The 14661-nt window shown below is 58.3% G+C and overlaps 1 pseudogene; it reads left to right on the forward strand.

Moving 5' to 3' along the window:
* The first annotated feature begins 311 nt into the window (after nucleotides 1–311).
* Nucleotides 312–14661, forward strand: part of LOC133907473 (probable WRKY transcription factor 29) — a 39838-nt pseudogene continuing 25488 nt past the window's right edge.

A 14661-nucleotide genomic window follows, 5' to 3' on the forward strand; every position in this document is an offset into this window, starting at 1 on the left:
GCATGTCGGTTAGGTTTGGAAGTCCGAAACGATGTGATTAGAGTTAAGCCCGGGATTTAAAATTCTGGAAGCAAGCATCCACCCACCTACTCCAGGTCAAGGTTCTCCAGTGCATATATGAGCTACATGCTGCGCTTAGACAAGGAGAATAAAACTCATCATCTCCGCTTCACGCCAGCCAAGGGCTCAGCGCCGATTTCCAGGAATCTGTTGGGAGCTCTCCAACTCAAGGAAATTTGCTGGCGCCAACGTGCATCCACGTGAATCGGCCACGTCGATCAGTTTCGGGACGTTGCAAGAGGTCGGCATCCATGGCTAAGAGGGATGACTACATGGCCAGCTCCAGCGGCTGCGAACCCATAAAAGGCCGCTGCAGGATAGTTGTGGTTATGCCCAGGAGCACGCTAAGAAGTTTCATTCATGTCATATATATTGAACTGAGTTATCTGAGTATGTGAATTACTATTAAATTTCTACAAAGAGAAATGTGAATTACAATCAAATTTCTACAAAGAGAAAGAGCTAATGAGTTGTTCTGGACCTTCGGTGTTCTTTTGTTCCGTATGATGTTCCTAGTTCTTGATACATGTGCTATTCCATTTATTCTGATGGATATTGTCTCAAGTTATTAATGGTACTTTCCTGAAGAAGGAAGATTTGCATCAACACAGCAACGGAGTACACATACGCACCGTATCATGATGGGAGTTGCTAGCGCCCGGACGCTTCTTTTCCTTTCAATTAAAGGAGCTTGATCACTTTGTGCCATCCGATCTAAATCCCAAAAAATCCCACTGCAACACGCAATGTTCAGCTTAGATCACATTATTTGTCCTCCACCAAGCGCTTGCCCACGACCTCACCTATGGGGTCATGGACGAGATTGGCTTCCAAGCCACTCTAACTGCAAAAAAAAAAAAAAAAAAAAAAAAAAAAAATCAAGCAATCATGCTGCCAAATCGTCCAAAAACCAAGTTCCTCCTACTAAATCATCCATCTGTGCTTCCCCTCCCCAAAGCTTTGCACCAAAATTGTTAGATCCAGTGCAACAAATACATGAAACGGTACTGCGATAAAGAATAGTACTTGTTGTAGCATCGAGGAAACACTAGGGTAACTATAGCTTTTGCAGCACAATATTGCAATATTCAAAAAACTTTGCTGCAACTATTTGATATACGGAAATGTTGTGGCCTGACCGTCTAGACGTATCGGACACTTTAACTGGGCCTGTCCAAAAATATTATCCATTTAAGTTAATTTTTATGTCCTCGTATCCTCAATATTTCAGACGTATAAGTTTAATGTTTTAGATGTTATGAAAATTTGTTGAAATAATTATTATAGTAGGTTGCATTCCGGAATCTCTTGCGTATAGATCCGGACCCGAACAAATTATCTATTTGTGTTAATTTCTATATTTTCGTATATCCAATGTTTCAGATGTTCAAGTTTAATGTTTTAGACGTTATAAAAATTTATTGTCATAGTTATTTTCGTATGTTACACTCAGTCCTATATCACATAGGTTTTGCATGAAAATGTTGCATGAAACAAGCCGTAATGTTGCGGTGGAAAATTTTCTTCTGGATCGGATGCATACGGTGTGATATTTTGATATATGTCTTTTGATGTTGCAAACAATCATTTTAATGTTTCAAATATTATTTTTAGATGTTGCAATGGACCGATCCAGGCGCTAGCAGCTCCGTGATGATAGGGCAACAAATGAAAATACTTACTGCAATAAAAAATTACTCTTATGCAACAACTAGAAAACAAAAGTGAAACAAAAATTGATCGTACGTGCAACATTCGAGGAAGCAATCTAAATAACAAAATTACTTTCTGCAACAAACAAAGAAATCCAACAATAACATCAGCTTCCTAGTCTTCTTCTTCTTCAGATCCGGCCACACCACCACCTCATGAAGTCTTAGACTCACCAGATCCAGAGAGAGAGAGCAGGAGGATGGAGCTTATGCACATGGGAACGGGCTAGTTTATCCATGTGGATGCATCATGCATTCTATTTGGATCGAGGTCATGGCACTTGGAGAGTGAGGAAGGAGGGAGAGGCCTGCACAGACCACAGGAGAAAGGGGCAGCTTAGTAGAAAAGGAGCGATGCATTTCTGAGACAAGGTAGGCTGCGTTTTTACCAAGTCTATCCGTCTAACCAGAAAAGCGAGGCGTCCGATATTTTTCTCAGCTCGGACGACCGTGTACAAGCATTACCGTATCATGATGGTTACCAGTGGACAAAATACGGACAAAAGATGATCCGGGGCAATGCCTTCCCAAGGTGTGTATACAAAAATCATCAATCCTTTTATCTTACATTTTTTAATCAGTGTATGTAAGAGGGGCAGACTCGGGCAATTTGTCCATCACGCCAAAGTCTGACAATTCATCACGCTAGAACTACCTAGGCACATTAGCACCTCTGCTCATTGCATGCATGCACACCAAGAACACTCAGAAATAACAGGTGAAATAGAACCGTCGACCCATGTACATGGTCCAACTGGGCCACGCTCTTTGGGTCTTAAATAAGCTTCCAAAATAAAAAGGGTATAAGAAGAGCTTACAGAAAAGCAAACATAAGTGAAGATACTAAATTAATATATACCAACCCAAATACTGAAACACACTAGCGCTGTATATAGCGGAGGTTTCCGGTGTTCGTTAAGTACATGCGATTGATCTTGTCGACGCTACAACAGAATAACACATTATTGATGGGTGACAACCGTTATTAATGACGGTTATCGTATCCGTCACTCTTATTACGTCATTAATGATGAAACATTAATATTGGGTTATGATCTGTTACTAATGATTGCCACCAATGACAGGTCATAGTTGAGATCTATCACTAAAGTGAGTCTTCTATAGTCTAAGTTTGCTTGTTGTCTGTCACTGTGATTGTTATTAGTGACGAGTGTATTACCACTCGTCACTAATAATCGAGTTCCAGTGATCAGTAGTTGTCGGTGTATCGGGAACCAGGGGTCCCTAAGTCCCGAGACCGGGCCGGCCGTCCGCCACGTATCACCATCCCGCGAGGTCTCCCCTGCAGGATGAGGAAAATCTAAGTTCCGGGAGAAGGTGCTCGGGGCCACAGCCTCTGGTTCCCGAGCACCCTAGTTCCTCGATGACCCACAGAGTCCAAGTACCGGGAAGGAAGTGCTCGGAAGGGTTCTCGCCTACCCCCGAGTACTGTAGTCCCCCGATGATCCAAACAGCCAAGTGCTCGGGAGAGAGTGCTCGGGGCTGCACGTGGCAGCCCCCGAGGACTCGGTTCCCCGAAGGTCTCCCCCAAGTACTCGGGAGAGAGTGCTCGGGGCTGCACGTGGCAGCCCCCGAGGATTCGGTTCCCCGAAGGTCTCCCCCAAGTGCTCGGGAGAGAGTGCTCGGGGCGGGGCTGCACGTGGCAGCCCCCGAGGACTCGATTCCCCGAAGGTCTCCCCCAAGTACTCGGGAGAGAGTGCCCGGGGCTGCACGTGGCAGCCCCCGAGGACTCGGTTCCCCGAAGGTCTCCCCCAAGTGCTCGGGATAGAGTGCTCGGGGCTGCACGTGGCAGCCCCCGAGGACTCGGTTCCCCGAAGGTCTCCCCCAAGTGCTCGGGAGAGAGTGCTCGGGGCTGCACGTGGCAGCCCCCGAGGACTCGGTTCCCCGAAGGTTCGCGCAAGATCGTCCGACGACCCAAGGGATCCCATCGTCGAGGTGTCAGCCAGTCAAAGGCCCAATACCGCATTTAATAGGCACGCGCGGCCTGACATCCTGATATCCTGACATTCTCAGCTGCGCACGCCCTAGTGTCAGATCCTGCCATGCTCTGGCAGGGGAGCGTGGGTCCATTAAATGCACAGGTCCCGTCCGGTTTCACCCGGGTGCCTCGGGATAGCGTTGCCAAAATCGAAGCGCTCCGCCTGCCACCCTGCCCTGGCAGAAGAACAAGACAGGGTGGGCGCACCGAGCACCTCTGTGGCTGCCCGGTGAGCCCTCTTAATGACGCCGGAGGACATCCGCAGTGGCGGGTGGTCGGATGCACGCCGCATTTTTCCACCGCCCCTGTCACTTCGCCAAAACGGAATGATGACGCCTTTCTCCGTGGCGCCTTGACGTTCGCGCCCCCTCTTTCCCATTCTGGATAAGTCGAGGTCGGCGCGCCTATAAAAGGAAAGAGAGCGAAGCCAAGAGACAACTAAGCTAGACAGGACGAGATCAAGAGAAGAGACCAAAAAATCAAGGTGAACAAGGCAAGAAAGCCCCGACAACCCTCAAGAAGCACACGAAGCCCAGATCAAAAGGCGAAGAACATCACAAACAAGCTCAAGCCAAGCTAGAACACGAGAGCCTCAAACTCTCTGTAGACAGCTCACCTCTGTAACCAGATACATCCTTGAAGAATTCCCTTCAAGGAGAGATATAACACTCACACAGGAGTAGGGTGTTACGCCCCCGCGCGGCCCGAACCTGTCTAAATCCCGGTGCACCCATCTTTCTTGCACTAGGTCGATCATCTCCCACCACCAGCCACTGCATTTATTTCTGTTCCCATTTATTTCCCAGACAAGCTCGTTCAGGATCATCCCCCCGGCCGAATCTTTAAAAAGGGGTCTCTCGGGATCCCTGCGACAGGAGTTCATCCTCCGACAGCTGGCGCGCCAGGTAGGGGGAAATATCCCTGGATTTGTTCGTTTGCTTTTTTCCACAGGAAAAGATGGCTGGTGGGCACCGTCTCCAGCGTTCCGGCTCCACTTCCAGTGATGGAGTGCTGCCCGACGCTCAGGAGAGCCCAGTCGCTGCTGCGTTCCATCAGCAGCCGCTATCCACGTGCGCGGTTTTTCCTGCTCAAGGGAATCAAGGCGCTGGGCCCAGCAGGGCCGCCGCTGCCGCTGCTGATACACTTTCCGACCCCCAGCAAGAGGTCGGGACCCCAGCCGCCAGGTCCGCCTCTGGACCACGTCGGGTGCCATCCCGGCGCAGGCTCGCCTTCAGCGAGGCCGGCCCGGGGAGCGCGCTGCTTGCAACGCATGCTCTCCTCAGACACCTGCCCGTTCAGGCCACGCCGAATACTCCAGAGGCCGGTGGATACAAGATGTTGTCGCTTTGGTTGGCACTGCTCGCCGTCAGGTGCAGGCCCGGAGTCCTCGCACCATTTCTCAGCGTGGTGCCGCCAGAGCACGGGCCGAGGGGCCTCCAGGCGGAGTGCCGTCCCCCTGGCCGTGTCCGAAGCCCGGGACCTCCGCTTGCGCCTTGACGAGCGGAGGGGCCACGAGGACGCCCGAGTTACTCTCGAGCGCCAGCGGGAGACCCGGCAGGAGGTCGGGGCAGAGGACCAGGCTTCCTCTCTCCCGGCCCAAGGCCACCGGGAATCCCCGGCTCGCCGCCACTCGCCACCAAAGACCCCTACTCGTGCTGCGGGGTACGGCACCGGCTGCCGTGCCTTCACCACTGAGCTCCGCCGGGTCAGGTGGCCTTCCAAGTTCCGCCCCGAGCTGCCGGAGAAGTACGACGGGTCCATCGACCCCGTCGAGTTCCTCCAAATCTACACAACGGCCATCCAAGCGGCCGGAGGCAGCGAAAAGGTGATGGCAAACTATTTTCATGTTGCCTTGAGGGGCTCCGCCCGCTCTTGGTTTATGAACTTACCCCCAGGGTCTATTAGCTCCTGGGACGACCTGTGCCACTAGTTTGAGGCCAACTTTCAGGGCACGTTTACGCGCCCCGGTTTGGAGTGCGACCTCCACGCCATCCAACAGCCGGAAGGGGAGACGCTACGGTGCTTTATACAGCGCTTCAGCCAGGTTCGCAACACTATTCCGCGAGTGGCCCCCCATGCTGTTATTGTTGCTTTCCGGCAGGGCGTCCGCGACGAGCGGATGCTCGAAAAGCTAGGCACGCACGAGATCGAGACCACTGCGGAACTCTTCGCACTGGCCGATAAATGCGCCAAGGCTGCGGAGGCCAGGGCGTGGCATGCTCCTCGCCCCGCCTCCGACCAGCCAAGTTCTTCCCGCTCCGACAAGCGGGAAAAGAAGAAGAGAACGAAGCACGAGGCCACCCCCGTTGAGCCGACCCAGGTCCCTGCTCATAAGGTGCCGCAAGAACCCGACCGCCGGCAAGAGCTTCGGCCGGGCGTCGACCGACGTCCCTCCAGGGCCCCTGCTAGGGCTCCTCCTCGGGCCTCCGTGCCCACGAGGGCCCCGGCACCAGCTAGGGCCCTGGCTCCCGCAAGAGCCCCGGCCCCCGGCCGAGCTCCTGCTCCAGCAAGGGCCCCCGCTCCCGCGGGGCCCGAGCCAGGTAAATGGTGTCCCATACACCAGACCAGATGGCACGACCTCACGGAGTGTCGTACGGTCAAAGGACTCGTCGAGCAGCGCCAGAGGGAGCGCGATGAGTCCCGCGGGGGAGGCAACGCTGAGGTCGCCCCCGACAACGCCGAGCTCGGCTTCCAGGAGCCCGAGCACGCCGTCGCCTTCATCGACGGAGGCGCCTACACACCTTGCTCGCGTCGTGGCATCAAGGTCATGCGATGCGAGGTGTGCTCGGCAACCTCGAGCGAGGAGGCCGCAAGGCCCCTGAGGTGGTCGGATGCTCCGATCACGTTCAGCATGGCTGATCACCCCGCCAGTACTGCAGCCGTGGGGCGACTACCTCTAGTAGTGTCCCCCACTATCTGCAATGTTAAGGTCGACAGAGTGCTGATCGACGGTGGTGCCGGCCTCAATCTCCTCTCCAAGGAGGCTTTTGAGAAGCTACAGGTGTCCTCCAGGCGCCTAAAGCCGTCGCTCCCCTTCTGTGGAGTGACCCCTGGGCACTCCCTGCCCCTCGGGCAGGTCGAGTTGCCTGTAACGTTCGGGAGCAGGGACAACTTCCGCACGGAGTGCGTCCTCTTCGACGTCGCGGAGCTCCCTCTCCCCTACAACGCCATCCTCGGGCGTCCGACGCTCGCCAAGTTTATGATGGCCGTGCATTATGCATACCTTACGGTTAAGATGCCCGGCCCCGCGGGCTCCATCTCCGTGATCGCCGACTCCGGCGGCGCCGTCTCCTGCGCTGAACAGTCATACATGGCTCTGGTCTCAGCGCAGGCCGAGGTCAATGGCTCTACAGGGGGCTCGGGACCCTCTTCATCCAAACCCCGACTCTCCGCCGACGCCTCTGTTCCAACGAAGGAGGTCATGGTGGGCGAAGATGCTACCCAGGTCGTCCGGATCGGCGGTGACCTGGGCAGCAAATAGGAAAGCGCGCTCGTCGCCTTCCTCCGGGCTAACGCAGACGTGTTTGCCTGGCAACCGTCCGACATGCCCGGGATCCCTAGGGAGGTGATCGAGCATCACTTGGCGGTGCGTCCGGACGCCCGCCCAGTGAAGCAGAAGGTCCGGCGGCAGGCGCCTGAGCGCCAGGAGTTTATCCGCGAGCAGGTCAGCAAGCTCCTCGACGCCGGATTTATCCGAGAAGTCCTCCACCCCGACTGGCTGGCAAACCCAGTCATCGTCCCGAAGGCCAATGGCAAGCTCCGCATGTGCGTGGACTACACCGACCTGAATAAGGCTTGCCCTAAAGATCCCTTCCCCATACCTCGCATTGATCAAATTATAGATGCAACTGTGGGATGCGATCTTTTATGCTTTTTAGATGCAAACTCTGGGTATCACCAGATCCGCATGGCCGTAGGGGACGAGGAAAAAACTGCTTTTACCACTCCGGTGGGGACTTATTGCTATATGTCAATGCCTTTTGGCCTGCGCAACGCTGGATCCTCCTTCCAGCGCGCTATTCGTATTACCCTTGACTCGCAGGTTGGTCGCAACGTCGAAGCTTACGTCGACGATCTCGTGGTCAAAACCCGAGACCGCGCCACCTTGCTCGAGGACCTTGCCGAGACTTTCAACAGTCTCCGCACTACCCGCCTCAAGCTCAACCCGGAGAAGTGCGTCTTCGGGGTGCCGGCGGGCAAGCTCCTTGGTTTCTTGGTTTCTGGCCGAGGAATCGAGGTCAATCCAGAGAAGATCCGGGCCATCGAGCAGATGCGACCCCCGGCTCGACTCAAAGAGGTCCAGCGTCTCGCCGGCTGCATGGCAGCCCTCGGGCGCTTCATCTCCAAGCTCGGGAAGCGAGGGCTCCCCCTCTTCAAGCTTCTGAAGAAAACCGGTCATTTCGACTGGACGCCGGAGGCCGAGCAGGCCTTCCGCGACCTAAAGAAGTACCTTACTTCACCACCCGTGCTAGTGGCTCCCTCTCAAGGTGAGCCCCTACTGCTCTACGTTTCGGCCACACCTCAGGTCGTGAGCATAGTGCTGGTGGTGGAGCGCGACGAGTGTTCAGGACCGGGTGTTGGGTCCCAGCTCCCAGAGGTCCCTGACCACTCACCTGTCCTCGCGGCTCCCCCTAGGCAGGGGGTCGAGCCCGAGCGCACTGCTCCTCCCAACCAGGGAGTCGAGCCCGAGTGCCCGGCCAGCCCCGACCGTGCCGCCAAGCCTGGGGGCTGTGGCAGCCCCCCGGGTGGAGCCGCCGTCCGGGCTCGCCGGGTGCAGCGACCGGTGTACTTTGTCAGTGAAGTCCTCCGGGAAGCCAAGACAAGATATCCCCAGGCGCAGAAGCTGCTCTATGCCGTGCTCGTCGCTTCTCGGAAGCTGCGCCACTACTTCTAGGCGCACAAGATCTCGGTGGTTACCACTTATCCACTGGGGCCCATTCTCCGGAACCGGGAAGGCACCGGGCGCGTTGTCAAATGGGCGGTAGAGCTGGCCGAGTTCGACCTACACTTCGTCAGTCTCCAGGCAATCAAAAGTCAGGCGCTCTCCGACTTCTTGGCAGAGTGGACGCCCATCCCCTACATCGTCCCGAAAGAGATCTCTGCCTATCCCGGGCACGACGCGCCCGGGTACTGGGTCATGCACTTCGACGGCTCCCTCTCGCTGAAAGGCGCAGGGGCCGGAGTGGTTCTCACCTCCCCAACGGGTGAAGAGCTCCGGTACGTCGTGCAGTTGCAGTTCCGCGCATCCAACAACATGGCGGAGTACGAAGGTCTCATCGCCGGCCTCCGGGCTGCGGTGGGGCTCGGGATTCGTCGCCTCCTGGTCAAAGGGGACTCCCAACTGGTCGTCAACCAGGTGTCTAAGGAGTACCAGTGCACGGATCCTCAAATGGCGGTGTACGTGGCTGCGGTCAGGAAGCTCGAGAGGCGCTTCGATGGCCTGGAGTTGCGGCACATTCCTCGCCGCGACAACGCTCTGGCCGACGAGCTCTCTCGCCTGGCCTCCTCACGTGCGCGCGTCCCTGCCGGAGTCTTTGAAGAAAGACTCGCACGGCCTTCCGTCCTGCCTGCCGAACAGGATGAAGGGGAAACCTCGAACTCAATTCAGGGGACCCCGGCGGTGCCCTCAGTGGGAAGCCCCGTCAGGGCGCCGCCGTCCGGCGAGTGTGCTGCGCTCGCCGAATGTTCTCAAGATGCCTCGTGGATGTCTGACATCCGAGGGTACTTGAAAGAAAAGTTCCTACCCGGGGATGAGGCGTCTGCCGAAAGAGTTGCTCGGCAGTCCAGACGCTATGCCATAGTAGATGGGGATCTCTACCGGCGTGGTGCAGGAGGTGTCCTCCTGAAATGTATCTCCCGGGCAGAAGGCGGCGATCTTCTCGCTGAGGTCCACGAGGGCGAGTGCGGTGGCCATTCATCGTTCCGCACGCTGGTCGGGAAGGCCTTCCGGCAAGGTTTCTACTGGCCTACAGCTCTCCAGGATGCTTCCGAGCTGGTTCGGCGCTGCAGGGCGTGCCAGTTTCACGCAAAGCAAATTCACCAGCCAGCTCAGGCTCTTCATACCATTCCCCTGTCATGGCCTTTCGCGGTCTGGGGTTTGGACATTCTGGGTCCATTCCCCCGAGTAATCGGGGGCTATGCATACCTATATGTCGCCATCGACAAGTTCACCAAGTAGCCGGAGGCTGCCCCAGTCATCAAGGTGACCAAAAACACGGCGCTCCAGTTTATCCGCGGTATCACCAGCCGCTTTGGCGTCCCGAACCGGATCATCACCGACAACGGCACCCAATTCACAAGTGCCCTGTTCGGGGACTATTGCGAAGACCTCGGCATCAAGCTCTGCTTCGCCTCCGTCGCTCATCCTCGGAGTAACGGGCAGGTCGAGCGCGCCAACGCGGAGATACTGAAGGGCCTCAAAACCCGAACCTATAACGTGCTCGCCAAGCACGGGAAGGGATGGGTGGACGAGCTGCCAGCCGTGCTGTGGGCTAATCGGACTACGCCAAGCCGCGCCACCGGGGAGACTCCGTTCTTCCTCGTCTATGGCGCCGAGGCAGTCCTCCCCTCCGAGCTTACTCTGGGCTCCCCTCGGGTGCATGCATACTCTGAGGGTGAGCAGGAGCAGCAAAGGCGCGACGACGTGGACTACCTGGAAGAGCGCCGGCGGTGTGCCGCCGTCCGGGCGGCTCGGTACCAGCAGAATCTGCAGCGTTATCATCTGCGCCACGTCCGGGCCCGGTCTCTCGAGGTGGGGGACCTAGTTCTCTGACGCGTCCAGTCGCGCGAAGGAATGAATAAGCTGTCCCCTGTGTTGGAAGGTCCCTTCACCGTGATCGCGGTCCCGCGGGCAGGTTCTTTCAGGTTGGCGACGGAGGAAGGACAGCCACTCCCGAATCCGTGGAACATCGAGCATCTCCGACGTTTCTACCCATAGATGGTTGTGTTCGCGGCTCAGGTCAGCAAGGCCGGGGGCTTCTCCCCGCCCAAAACAGTCCGAGGGCTCCGCCCCTTGGGTAAGTCGCTGTCACCCAACCTTGTAAATATTGCACATTCAATAAGCAATCGCTATGTCGAAATATTTTCCTGGATTCCGTATGTTTAATCTGTCTGGTGAGGTGCTCGGTTGTGCGAGAAAAAGTTCGCTCTCTCATTTTTCCCGCTGATAAAAGAATCCCAATCGGTATGCATGCAAGCAGTCGCCGCTGACTTACGTCCGGCAGGGTAGGCTGTGGTGTTCAGCGTCGTGGCAGGCTCCCGGCACTACCGAGCTTCGGGGTGCTCTGGGTAATCCCATCGCTCGAGCTGCTCGAGTAGTCCAGAGCTCAGGCCCCTGGAGCGGGCTGTCGGTGCTCGGTCTGGTCTGTCATACCCGGGCGCCACCAAACCATAGGACCTCTGGGTTATGCCTCTGACCGCTCTTGTCCACCGGTTTGGGTGTTCAAGAGGTCTCGGGTCGAAAATGAGAGCAGTCTATAGCAAGTACCGCACTAACAGAGCGCACCAGACAAAGAAATTCTATATTTTCTCTTAAGTCACAGGCTGGCAATCGCGAGCAGTTCGGCCGCGAGGGCTTCAATGCCCCGGTCTCTGGTCGGCCCCAAGGGTCCTCGGGTGGTCCTACCACTTAGGCATGGGTGGTCGAGATCACCCGACCCCGGGAGCCTCGTATGCCTCTGGGCACTCGGGCGCTCCGTTGAAAGAACCAAGTCCCCGGGCACCCGAGCTCGGAAGCACACCCCTCCTGGATCGGTTGGCCAGAAGGCCGACAGCTGTCCGGTGAGTGGTTATATTCAGACAAGTCTGTTTTCAGTAAGTTTATGTTCCCGAGTCATTCTCGGGGGCTCTCGCGCTTTAATCTGTTCGGCGAGGTGGTCTCCTCACACGCAAAACCCTGCCGCGTGTCTACTCTTTCCCAGAACAACAGAGCGGTTTGTAGAAAGGAGTACCGCGCGTACGATAATGTCTGACAGAAGCCCTTCGTGGTGGTCGTAGTGTTCGGTCCGCTTTTAAGGACCCCGAGCACTACCGAGTCCTCGGGTGCCCTGGGTAATCCTATCGCTCGAGCTGCTCGAGTAGTCCGGAGCTCAGGCCTCGGGGGCGGGCTGTCAGTGCTCGGTCCGGCCCGTTTTAAGCCCGAGCACCACCGGATCACGAGGACTCTTGGTCACATTCTCGCCCGCACGCGTCTCCCGTCTACTAACTGAGTGGTCGCAAAGTGAAAAAGTGTTCACCGGGCACGGCGTGTTCCGTGCTGGATCGATCTATCTCCCGGGCAAGGAAGTCTATGTTTTTGTTTCTTGACTTAGACAGTGCGGACTCGCGAGAACTCGAGGGCCGACTACGCCAGCAACAGCGATCGGGACAACTTCGTTCTCGGGGATGGGAAGGTTGGGAACGGCCCGACTGAGTACTCCCCAGAACTTCCAGGCAAAACATCAGAAGAAACATCAAACACACAGAGGAATTGGAGTTGCGAGCCCAAGGAAAAGCTGCCATTATATTCACAAGGCATTTTTTAAGGGTTCACTCCTATATTTACAATCATCAAGACGACAAAAGAAAGAAAAAAAGCTACAAAAGATCTAATCGGCGGCGGAGGCGTCGGCTGAATCCTCTAAGTTGTCCCCGGGGGCTGGCGGCGGCGGCACCTCTCGCATGAAGCCGGCCGCCACCACGGCGGCGGTGCTCCGGACCGCTTCCCGGGCGGCCTCTCCCTCAGCCTCGACCACTCCCTCCCGCGCCGGCTCCAGCAGGAAGTTCGGGTCCCTGCTTCGGTAGCAGGCCAGGACGTGCTCGGCCACTGCATGTGCCAAGCCACGTCCCTCCCGGGCGGCGAGTTCCTGGACCGCCCAAGGCAGACCGTCCAAGGCAGGGCCTCAAGGCGCTCGCAGACCTGCTGCAGCCCCAACACTTGTCGTGCGGGGCTGTCGCTCTTCTGATCTTCAACGAGCCGCCCAAGACCACCCTTCTCTACGGCCCGCCGCATCCGCCGGAGTATGTCTTCCAGCATATGCTGCAGGTTGACCCACGAGACAAAAGCGGTCTCGAGCTTCTCCTTGGCAACCCGCAGCTGCGCCTCAAGTCCCTGGTTCCCGACCGGACCGGAAGAACCGCCGACTGCTGCGGGGCCGGTAGCCTGTTTCGTCTTGGCCACCATCTCGGATAAGGCGCGTTCACGGGCGGTCAGTTCCGCCTCATGCTTCGCGTTCTGCTCCGCCCTGGTAGCCGTGACCGCTGCCGCCGCAGCAGCCTCGCCCTCTCGACGACTCAGCTCGCCCTCCCGCCGGGCCAGCACATCCTCCTGCTGGGCCACCGAATCCTCCCGAGCACCAAGATCCGACGCCGACAACTCGTTGTCCACCTCCCGAAGGGAGATGTCCTCCTCCCAGCGGCAGATCTCTTCTCTGATCTTCCGGAGGTCGTCTTCCCAGCGCTGGAGGTCGGCGCGCGTCTTCTCGGCCGCGCCCTCCCGGCGGGTCAGCTCGGCTTGCCGCTCCTCCGCCGCCTGCTCCCGAGCTGCGACTGCCACCTCCCTCTCCTGCGCCTGCCCTATCCTGGCAAGGGCCTCAGCAGCTTGCTGCTTCGACGCCTCGGCCAGGCGGGCGGCGTCTTCTCGTTCCCGCGCGGCTTCTGCCCGCGCGGTCTTCAAAATTTCTTGTTCCCGCGCGGCTTCCGCGCGGAGGTCTTCTAGGAGCTTCTGCTCCCGCGTGGCCGCCGCACGGGCCTCCTCCTGGGCGCCCGCCAGCTGCGCCTTCTCCAATGCCAGGCGGGCGCGCTCGGCCTCGAGCTCCCCCTCCTTGGCGTTCACCGCTGCACCCAGCCGCCCAACCGCTACCTGGACGCCTTCGATGGCGGCCAGGAATGGGTCGGCGGGCTGGCCGGGCGTCGGTGGGGCCCAGGCCTCTCCGCAGAGTGCCTCCGGGGGGTTCGAGCTCTCTGTAGGGCCCTCTACCGTCATCCGCCCCGGGCTCTCCGCGCCCGGGGTAGGCTCCGCCGGTGCCGAAGACTCGGACGGCGGCCGTGTTCCCGCATCGGCCGCCCTGTCCGCCGGCCCCGGCAAAACATCCACTGCCACCGTCATCCGCCCCGGGCTCTCCGCGCCCGGGGTAGGTTCCGCCGGCGCCAAGGATTCGGACGGTTGCTCCGTCCTCCTCTCGGCCGCCGCCTCCGCCTCTCTCCCAGTGGCCGCCACGACAATTGGTGCCTCCGCCTTTCCTGTGCCCGCCTCCGTCGACGCAGCCGGCGGGCTCGGCCCTGGCCTTGGCGCTTGCACCTTCTCCGTCGCAGTGGCGCCCGCGGCCGGCCTACGGGAGACAGATGAAAAATGTCAAAGCTTAGTTTGGGCCAGAAATGCCCAGGAAAAAGCAAGAAAGGAGGCTCACCGATACTGCCACGTGGCCGCTGGGAGCCTGAAGTCCGGGTCCGGCGCCGTCGGTCCGGATTCCTCCCGCCGCCTCTTCCGCTGGGGGCTCGGCGGGGCCGCTGCGCGGGCCTCGGGTGCCGCCGCGCGGGTCGCGGGCACCGGCGCAGGCCCCATCCGCACCAGCCGCGGCTCCAGCACCGGGAATGCCGCCGCTGCCATTGGCGACGGCGGAGAGTCCGGCACTAGAATCAGGGCCCGAGGACGCTTTCCCCGATCTCCCGGCGCCACCTCCACGGCAATTTCGGAGACGCCCTCCTCTCCAGCGCGGCGGCTGCTGCCTGCATCGGCCCCGTCGCCAACCATCGCCGAGTTGTCTGTGGCCTCCTCGCCGAGCAGCTCGTCCAATCCAAGGAGCTCGGAGACCTCGGGGCTCCGGCTCCTCGGCCGATCCACGGGCCCCTGGGCGTCGAACTCTAGCAGCCGCGCCATGATTGCCACCCGGTCGGGGTTGGCGCAGAGCGCCA

This window comes from Phragmites australis, chromosome 2 (assembly GCF_958298935.1).
Source record: "Phragmites australis chromosome 2, lpPhrAust1.1, whole genome shotgun sequence".
Lineage (NCBI taxonomy): Eukaryota > Viridiplantae > Streptophyta > Magnoliopsida > Poales > Poaceae > Phragmites > Phragmites australis.